This window comes from Wasmannia auropunctata, unplaced genomic scaffold, assembly GCF_000956235.1.
Source record: "Wasmannia auropunctata unplaced genomic scaffold, wasmannia.A_1.0 LD336042.1, whole genome shotgun sequence".
NCBI classification, from domain to species: domain Eukaryota; kingdom Metazoa; phylum Arthropoda; class Insecta; order Hymenoptera; family Formicidae; genus Wasmannia; species Wasmannia auropunctata.
The window spans coordinates 2049-12942 of record NW_012026848.1 but is presented as its reverse complement, the minus strand read 5'-3'; the positions used below and the strand labels follow the sequence as shown (position 1 = coordinate 12942).

General features: G+C 29.4%; 1 pseudogene; it reads right to left on the bottom strand.

Annotated features, from left to right (window-relative positions):
* Positions 1 to 3840, bottom strand: part of LOC105451864 — a 15021-nt pseudogene extending 11181 nt beyond the window's left edge.
* Positions 3841 to 10894: the final 7054 nt, after the last annotated feature.

Genomic DNA, 10894 nt, shown 5'->3' with positions numbered 1-10894 from the left:
AAAGATTTACAAGCTCTCTATAATTCATTGTACGGAGAAATGATCGACAGTGTCAAAATATTAGATATTTTTATTAGTAATATATCTAGTGTTTAATCGAAATTTATTATCCATAACATGCCTTTAGAACTCCGTAAAAAATTAAAATATCATTAATCGATGCGCAAGCGGGATGGAAACTTTCGCGTTGAAGCTATGAAACTTCGAAGATTCCTGTTCCGAATCAACAATTCCGGGGAAACGTCTCTTCCATTAACCAAGCCAAAAGTTCGCGAATGGCTACGAGGTAGTGTCGTGCGAAGCGGTTGGATTTTAGGATATTAACACCCTATTAAATGAGCTGTGACTATCGATTCTATACGCTCTCCATCAATGAGCAACGCATCCGTTCTCATTGTGTACATTCGAAGAGAATGCGTGATACCGAATTAATGATAATCGGCGTGCCAGTTGACTCGGTACGTCGTAAAAAGCGAAGTAGAATCCATGTGATGCGTCGACCGGTCGATTAAGCCTCGCGTGCATATCGTATCAATTGTGGAGAGTTTTAACTCTATTCTGGTCAATGGAAATACCAATATGATTAGTAAACTTGTCCTCAATCATAAATTCGCATTTATCAACTGGATAGATACGTATCATTTGTCACACCTTATACGATCTCTATATTTATTCAAAATATGTTTATTAGTTGCCTATTATTACAGCTAGTATCCCTTATAGAAAAGTATTACTGAACTACCGGCCAAAATATTACTGGCAGTAATTTACAGTAATTTATTACTGAATATCTTTCAGTAGTTTCAGTAATATTTTTCTAAGTATTACTGAAACTACTGAAAGATATTCAGTAATAAATTACTGTAAATTACTGCCAGTAATATTTTGGCCGGTAGTTCAGTAATACTTTTCTATAAGGAATGTTAATCCTCTTTTGGGCAATTAATACTTGTCATTGATTAACAATATGTAAATGATTTTAAAGACAAGTTTCTAAAGCTATCTTTTCGCTGTTAAAATTTTTAAGAAATCCTTACTGCGTGAGAAGATTCAAAGAACATTAGGCATGCCGATAACAACATTGGGAATTAGATAAATTAGCAATGATACATAATATAAGCACCGACAGCGTTATCAAATATTTGCTCTGTCGCTTTATTATCAACATAATCTAGCGGTGGATGATGCGATCAAGCCGACGGTGTTTGCGAATAGATATTTGCGATTCGCGCTGGCAAATGTGGTGACCGTTTTAGCGCGTGTGGAGAAAATTCGCGGAATAATACACGTTAAATAGCCATAGCGAAACCTCGAGCGATCCCCGATCGATTGTGCGATTGGTGCAAAACGGCGAAATCACATCCACACGCATCCAAAATGCTGGAGGGAACCGGTGTGTGTATACATATATCAGCACCTCGCCATCGTTCGTGCACACGCGAATGCATTTGTTTAATATACGTGAATGCAGTTTGCGTTTATTTAATACGAATCTCGCTCACATTTTGGTCGCCAGTTCCGTCGCGGATCGCCGACTTATCCTGTTGACGGAGCAGATGGTGATCCCTGAAAATTATCGAGGCATACACTTTTGATGAATGCGAAAAAAAATGAAAAAAAATGAGAAGAGAGAAAATCATTTTAAAATACGAACACTCTTTATATTTATTGAACAAATATTAGTCTATAATATTTTAAATTCTCTACTGTAATACATAAGTATGGTATATATGACAGCAAGAATAAAAAATGAAATATTTTTTGTCCATTTAGAAAAGAGATGTTTAAATATTAAATATTAAAAAATGTTTAATATTAAAAATGAAGAAAAAATAAAAAAATCTTTTTTGTCTTAAATTGCTAATGATTTATTTACTTCTTTTAATTTGTTTATTTATTATGTTCCTTTGTATTTTTCGGATTTTGTAATTTTACTTGTAATTTATTATTAATTTAATTTTAATATATAAAACTTCTTGATTCCATCTAGGAAACTGTTTATCTGTCAAATAAATAATCCTAGTGTTAAATACAACACACAGTTTTATCAAAACAGTATATAAAAACTGTTTTATACTACTGTCAAAAATCAAATAAATTATTATAAATAAATTGCATGCACGGTTGCAAGTTCTAAGAAATAGCTTTAATCTCCATACCTGCAAAGTCTATGTCGGTCGTTCTATAACTATCTGTTTCTATGGAAGTTACTAAGGGTGTTGCCACATATTCGTGACAGGATAAATAAATCATAGCCACCAGAACAAATATATTTATGAAATGTGTTACAATCCATAAAATTCTGAAAGATGTATTTAATTATATAACGAGTGTAAAAATAACACTATTTATTTTATTAAAGTGACAATAGATTTCTTTATTCGGTAATTATATTGTACATTTTATACATTTTATTAATACTTTTAAAAGTTCAGAAACAATATTTGAGATGTAAAGTAAAAGAATAGATTTATGTGTTAGCCGACATCGAGCAACAATTTGTTTCTGTTTGTACCACAACGCGTTTATTACCGAATTCGCAGGGCGCTATTAACGTCACATGTAACGTTACATTAAATCAACTGGCGACGCCGTATCGCGACGTGACTCCGGCGTTTTGTGGAATTACATTTTTTTTGTCTGTTTTCTTTTTTTCAACCCTTTCGCAAAGCGCGCCGCGTTTGTTTCGTACCGCGAAACAGGATTGTGATTTGTGGATGACTTGATTTGTGCGGCGCGCTATGAATCCAAGAATCTCTACTCACCGCGGTACCGTTAATCTCGCGAAAAATTAGAATACGCTCATTAAACTGTATAACTTTAATCATACATTTCCGCTTATAAGCGAGCTGATATAATGTATGAATCTCTGTAAGGTCTCACGTGCATAGTCTCTGCGCAAATCACTTTTATCATTGCTCTAATAAAGACCTGATAATCGTATTGTGCGAGTTGGCTTTCGAGCGCGAGTTTACGTTGTTAAATGAGTGAATAACAAATAAATTTCTCATGCTTAAATAAAATTTTATCGTATTTCGTAGAAAAGCATACTGAATACGAAATATTAGTGTTGCGTGTAATTAAAAGCATTCTAATGATGCAAATAAAATATGTAAGAAAGTGTACTTTATGGGTATAATTTTAAATAAAAAGATAATTATGAATAGAAAAATTAAAATATTAAAAGTTACACACACAAAATAAAAAATAATTTTCAGATATAAATTATTATCTTTCTTCTAAAATTTGTTCTATATGTAACATTATTTTAATAATAGCATATAAAATTTAAATTCATTCACACAACTTTGTGTATTATTAAATTATAATTATACAACATTATAATTTTACTAATTACATTTAAAAACAGTAATTTGAAATATTGTATAATTCTGATATAATCCTGTTTGTTTTCTTTCTTCTATTTTACATACATGGAAAGAACAATTTCGGTGAAAGGTCTAAAAATTTTGCTGACAGATCTGAAAATAATTTTGTGAAAACTTTAAAATGATGATCATTGCTGTAAAACGTTTTGATATTTTAACAATCAGTTTGAATTCCCAACAAAAATTATTTTGATGGTCCAACAAGAATTAATTTCAGATCCGGCAAAATCGTTTTTTCCGTGTAGAAATTTCTACATCCATCTGTGTATATATTAATTGTATTATAAATTAACATAATTTTAATTGATTACCTTTCAAACCAAGGTCTTTGAGAATCAACAAGATATTTTAAACTATTTAAACTGGAACATCGACAATACAAATTTAAGTATTTTGATATAGTCTTCAAGAACGGAAATTTTGAAGGTGATGTCTCCGAATCTTTTGTCATCCATGCTTGCGTGGTAAAGGTACTGTTTTTAGATTTAACTTTATTTCTTTCACTCCACATTATTTATAATCCACTTTTTAAATTACATAGACATTAATTTAACTTCAACCTACAATAAATAATTATATAAACTATTATGTATTATTTACATTATTAATGTAAATTTTTAAATTTGTCTTAATTAATAAATTAGATTAATTAAAAGATTAGAGGAAATAATTGTAAGAAAAATATGTAGTAAAAATTACTAAAAAATTCTTTTTTGTTTTATGTAAATATTATTTGCATAAAAAACTGAAGTATCAAATAATATCTTGGTGTATTCTAAATATTTTGCACAAAATAACAGTATTTTAATTAATTCAAATTTAAAAAGAAAATTTATAATAAGACATATTCTTATCTAGCCATACTTCTCGACTAGCAATTCTGTTAACGTATGTATATACTTACCTTATCAGTTGGCTTTTATCTTTAAAATAGCAACCGAGATGTATAAAAGTAAAAAAGAATTCAATTATAGTTACGTTGTGCAGAGAGTATTGCAGTATTGTGGCTAATATCTTTTTTACAAACGTCTAATCGTTTAATCACATTAAACAACTATCAATAATCTAAATTTTGTAGGACAAAAATGATTATTAAGATATAAAATCAATCAATTTTAAAGGTTTACAATAATTAAAATATTATCTCTTGGATGATATAGTGAACTAAGTTTTACGCTTCAATAACCGCAAACCGCTCGGAACCGATTCAAACGGAAGAAACTGTAGTATCTGTGTATGCAACACGAAATGAAAACTCCCGTAACGCAATTACACGGTGTTACGAGCGGCGCAGGTAATATCCCGAGCACTCGCGCGGCCATCTGGGATTACGACTGACGTCGTTTACAACGGGCGCCGTAAAACGCGCGTGCGACCGATTTGTGCATGTTGGTCCGCGATATGACAGAAGAGATCCAGCAAGATCAGATCGTGTATCTGGCATCGTTCAATTACTATTCCGCTACTTCGGTATCGCGCTTACGATCGCTTGCTACCGCAGGATATGAAATTGCCCCGTTTGTCGCTTTCCCGGCAGTATCGTGAATAGTTTATAAGTGTGTGGTACGTAGGCATTGATATATCGCGCTGCATAGTTTTTGTGACAGAAAAAAGTGGAAATTTTTAACAAACTACTTTACACGCTGAGATCTTTAACAACTCTTAGCAATATTTTGTTTTTTTTGCAATACATTAATAATTCTTTGCATTAGATATCAAAGTAAAGTTTAACATGTTTTAAATGCAAAATACACTTATATTAATAAGTATCAACAAATAAAAAAAGTCACTTTTTAAATTTAATTGATTGGATAGTATAAAAGAAACGTACCTGATATTATATTTAGGACTTTATGGTATTTTATGCTACTCCATATTATTCATATTAACGCTGCAATATGATATATCTACTGTATCATAATACAATAATTATATTGTTGCTATTACAATTTGAAATCTATAGTTTAATTATATTCCTTGGAAAGAATCTGTAGTATTTATATTAGATTTTTTGTATAAACTATTATTACAACTATGTATTTTACTTTTACTTTGTATTATCTGTATAATATATGTATAATATAAGTGTATGCATAATTTTATAAATATAAATTTATATTTATTATATTTATGTACGTAGAGTTGCTATCAATTATACTATATTGTATTTTCCACCTTCTATTCCGTGACGAAAGCAATTTAGACACTCGCGTTCTAAGTTGACCATACACGAGATATTACTACTGCCTGACTACAAACTATTTGCGCTACTTGAGTCTGTACTTCATGTAATCCTTATGTCCACTTATGTTAGACCTATTACCAAATGCTTTATAGTTCTACAATGAATTATAACTTTTGAAGTAAATGCAAATGTAAACGTCTTTGTCTTTCAATGCTTCGCCAAGAATACTTCCACAATATAACTTATATAACTTAATGCCGATATATTGTAAAAAACACAAAAATAAAAAATAATTTTAAGTAAAAGATATTTAAATACATGCTTTATACTATTAATTTTATATTATAAAGAATTTTATTAATAACTTTATATTATTTCTTTTTAAAAAGTTATGATTTTTTTAAATTGTGTCAAATATAATAAGAATAAACAATTATATATAAAATTCAATTTTCTTACGTAATAATGTATTTTTCTACAAAGAAAGTTATTTTACACACACACACACACACATACATTTTTGCACGTATAATTAATAAACAACTGAATTTTATTTTTATAATTTGTTATATCATATAATGCTTTCTTAGAAAAATTTAAAGCAATAAATTAATTTAAAAGTATGTAAATATTTTTTCAGTTAAATAAAATGGATTTTATTCTTTAAATAAATAATAAATTTAAGTTTTACGTATTATAACCGCTCGTAATTCATTTCAAATACAAAGAATAGAATATTTGAAATTAATTTATTTTAATAAATTTCAAAGGAAAAGATAAAATACTATAGTTTTGCATGAAAGAATGTACAAAAAATACTTAACACGAGATATTATTATGTTTCTTAATTTCGGAGAATTAGTTAGCGTGTGGTTCTGGTATTTGTGTTGAAAGAACATACAGTGCGCTATTGCGTTACACAAGGTCACCGCGTTATCATATTCACCCTATTGACATCGAGCAAAGTCATAGCGTCATTTCGCGTATCATTGCATTACTTTTCATCCTTTTCGAGACGCGCGCGCTTGTAACTATTATTACAATAATTCAATGATTAGGGTACACAATTGATAATTTATAAACAAGATGAATGTTTATTAAAATAAATACGTACGTAATTTATTTAGTTGATTTAAGAATCAAAATAATAGAGAATAAGATTTAATTATTAAATAGTCGTTTCGTAATATCTGCAGGCAATTATTTCTACAAACTAGTAACTGGTCACGTGACTCACGTGTGGTAAATGCATTCGATACACTTGATTGCGTCCGCCCGTTCACCAAATCGCGTTTGCGAGAGATATATTAGACCTTAATTGAAATTATACTTCTCGATAGTACCAAACAAAAACTAAATGAACATGGCATCATATCTGACAGTTAATTTGCATGATCATGATTAATCGTGTTTTCGTGAGTGACATACTTATTGCTCCGTTGATTTAAAAAAGTCATTTCAAAATTAGCAACTTTTCAATAGAGCATTTTTTAATTTTAAATTTTAATAAGCAACAACATAAGGAATATAATAAGGAACAACATTTTAATAAGCATAATTTAAATCATTAAAATATATATAACTCAATTTCTTTTATTTTCAATGATAATAAAATGTATTCTTTAAAATTGTGTAATAATTTTTAAAAATTTGAACTGCAACATCATCATTATATACGAGTTGACAATAACGCTCTTATAAATTTTAAAATCGATTTACTAAATTAAGGCGATGCTGGAATACCGACATTTGCAGTTGGAACGATAACTTCGAAAATACTGAACGGAATTAAAATCGCTTTTACAGAATTGAAATAGACATAAAATGTAAGGGGGCAAACTATTTTTTGTAATAAAAATGACAAAAAATTAATAAAATTATCTTTTTTTTGGGTCGTATAGCTATCGTAATCTATCACCTGACGTAAACATTTCATTAGTATAAAAGTTCTGTAGCTCATATGTACAAAATAAGTAGCTCGCCCCCTTCGGATTACAGGAACAAATAATACAAGACCTTTTGAGCTACGATTAAAAGCGTAGAAAAAGATTTATCGTTTCAACTACAATTTATGATAATTCGCAAGCTTAGCTAAGGTAAAGACAGCAAAAATTGTGTCTAGCAGTAAGTGTCGGATTTTGCAACAGATAGCACTTCAATAAGTTAGATAAGGACATTGCACGTGTTTGAGTGAGACAAAAGATATTATATGAAGTTTATTTAGAAATACCACTGACACCAAAGAGTCTGTTTTATTGACCTTGTGCAAATTTTTCGACCTTCCGGCATCACCTTAATTATTACATTATCTAAAAAAAGTCTTTTAAATATTCATTCACTATTAAATCCAAAATGTTCTCTCCAAAAGTTCTAATATCAAAAATGATTTTATTTTACTGATAACAAGACAGTCGTAAATATGGATATACAATAATTCTTTATGAAATAAGAAATAAAAAAGTTAAAAGGATAAAAAAAAAGTGATAAAGAATAAAAAATGAAATAGAAAAGAGTTCCCTATTATGAGATAGCTGCTACTAATATGAGATGATAGCAGAGTTTCTGCTAAACTAATAAGTGCCATTTATTTAAAATGGCACCTATTAGTATATGTGTTGATTTTACCATGACCTTATTGCTCTAGGGGTAAAATCTATTTAGTAGAAAATTCATTATTATAGATGCGTGTAATCGTTACAAAAAAGATTTATTAAATTAGATATTGTCAAGTTTCATTGAATTTTTAAACCTTGTTTATATGATAAATAAATAAATATTTGACAATAAATTCTACATACAATAATAAAGTAAAATTGTACTAATAGAAAAATACTGGATGCTTAATTGTAGAGATTAGATTTGGTAATTGTGAAACCGTAATAAGAAATGGAGATTTGAGGTAATCTACGCTCCTATGCTCGAGTGATGTTGCTGAAATATGAACAAAGATTATTGTACAGTAATAAAAAGAGTGAAAATAATGTGATAAAGTTACGAAAAAATTTATATTATAGAAAATTGCATCGCAAGCTCATGCTGAATATATACATATACTGCTGCGCTCGAAATATTGGATATAATTGGGTTGGCGATATTGCAAATAAGCTTCTCCATTATATTTCTATTTCAGAAACATTAAATAAAATTTTTTAATTGCAATACTAATATTATAAACAGAAAACAATATGCTTCTAATATGAGAATGCCCCAAGAAATCGCTAATAAAGTGCAAAATACTATCAGTATTGCAATACTGATTTTGTATTTTATTAGCGATTTTTTGAGGCATTTTCATATTAGAGAATATTTTTTTCTGTTTTGCATATAAAGCTCTTTTTTTGCATTTTTCTACTTTTCAGAAAAAAATAATATTTAAATTAGATTTTACATTTCAGTACCTTAAAATTTATAATATTTGTTTGTGTGTTGTGCTGGTACATTACCTTGTAAAGGCTCGCACATCAAAGCAGAATGACTTTCCAAAGAATGAAATTGAAATGTTCATTAGGTCGTTTATTCACTAGTCAATTAATTGGCGAAACGAGCGGTGTGGCTACTGCATGATATTAATCAGAATGTGTCACGCTTGGGAAGACGAGTAACTTCAATCCAAAACGATTCGGAAATCTTGCGAGAATGCGAACGCGAACAGAAATCTTGAAGCATGTGAATGGAACGGAAATCTTGAGGTATGCGAACGCAAATGAAACGGAAATCTTTCAAATCGACAAAAATGTATGGAACGCGAGAACCACGCACTTCATGCGTGAAATATCTCACTGGTGTAAGCGCCACCGAATGAACAATGCGCGGTTTTACACTTTTACACAGGTTCGGTTAACAAAAAAAACATTGTATAAGCGACAACAAATATAAAGACGATCTGTATCGATTGGTACGTGATAGCAAACTTGTGGATCGCGAGCGACAAATAATGCGCAAGTATGAATTTTCGGGCGTCGCGTAGGTGATTCTGCGTCACGATACGTGACATACAATTAAATGGACGCACGCGAGACAAGAACCGATACATATATATGATGACCTTTATATGATATATATATGATGACCTTTGCGGTATACAGTGATTCGCTGCTGCTCGATTCGCGATCAAGGAGGAGCTATTTAAGAAAGTTAACGATTAAATATTAAAATTATAACGGAATAATGACGATCAGGTTTATTCCAGAACAATATTACAATTTTATTCATAGACTTCCGGCAATTACACAGAATGAACTCGGTATTTCATAATAGGAGACATTCCTCTATATAAAAAGTACAAAGATAAAAAAATATAAATGTAAAGCAATATAAAAAAATTCTAATTATTGAAAAAATAAATTTAAATTTTCTTTTATAATTAAAACAATCACAAACAAATATATTTTTTTGCAATAAATTCTTTGCATTGTTTTAATCGTCAATTTAATAATAATGATGATGCTTATTAACATCATTATTATTAAATTGATGATCAATGTAATTTATGATCTTACTATTCCAGCATTAATTTATAATTGCGTTACAAATCCAACAGTGTAGCGCAGTTTATGTACTTAATTGAAAATTTATTTAAAATTTATGTAGAAATATTAAGTAAAATTTGCAGTTAGGTCCCAGTCTCGATGGCTTTAACTTTGATACATGATATCAAGGTCAAAGCCCTGAGTGACCTTCAAAAAGTTCTAGCCTTAAAATTCACTCAAATATTATTAGGTATCAACTAAGATCCAACCTCAATCATATTTGGCGTATTTTTATTTAATTGTGTACATAGCGGTTTGGTTTTTTATGTATTGCAAATAAATTTTATTTTTTGATTTTGATTTTCTATAAGAAACTATTTTTAAAAACCAGAAATCTGCCAGTCTACAACATTAATGTTAATTATTAAATTGCTTATACAGTCTTAAAATAAAATGCATGTGTAGCAACTACGTAAATAAAGCGCTTGCATTTTACTATTAAATATATTCCTTTGTTATTACTTTCTGCTAAGAAATATTCTATTTATTTTTTTTTAATGGAAAAGATTCTTCTTAATAAAAAAAGAATATATTTTTTTACCCAAATGTGTTGATCTTGTGCATTAAATAACAAATATATTATTTAATAAAATGGAAAATAGGAATTTACGTAATATTTTTCATTGTTCAGTAATTTCTAAAACGATGCATATTGTTAATTCTCTGCCGAAATGACTACTGTCAAGTGCAGTCCGGGAGATTCTGGATTCGTTCCTCTTTACAATGAGATTCTTGCTTAACATTCCTTCGCGGATTAATCCCATGAGATCCGATAGAAGCAATTATGCACT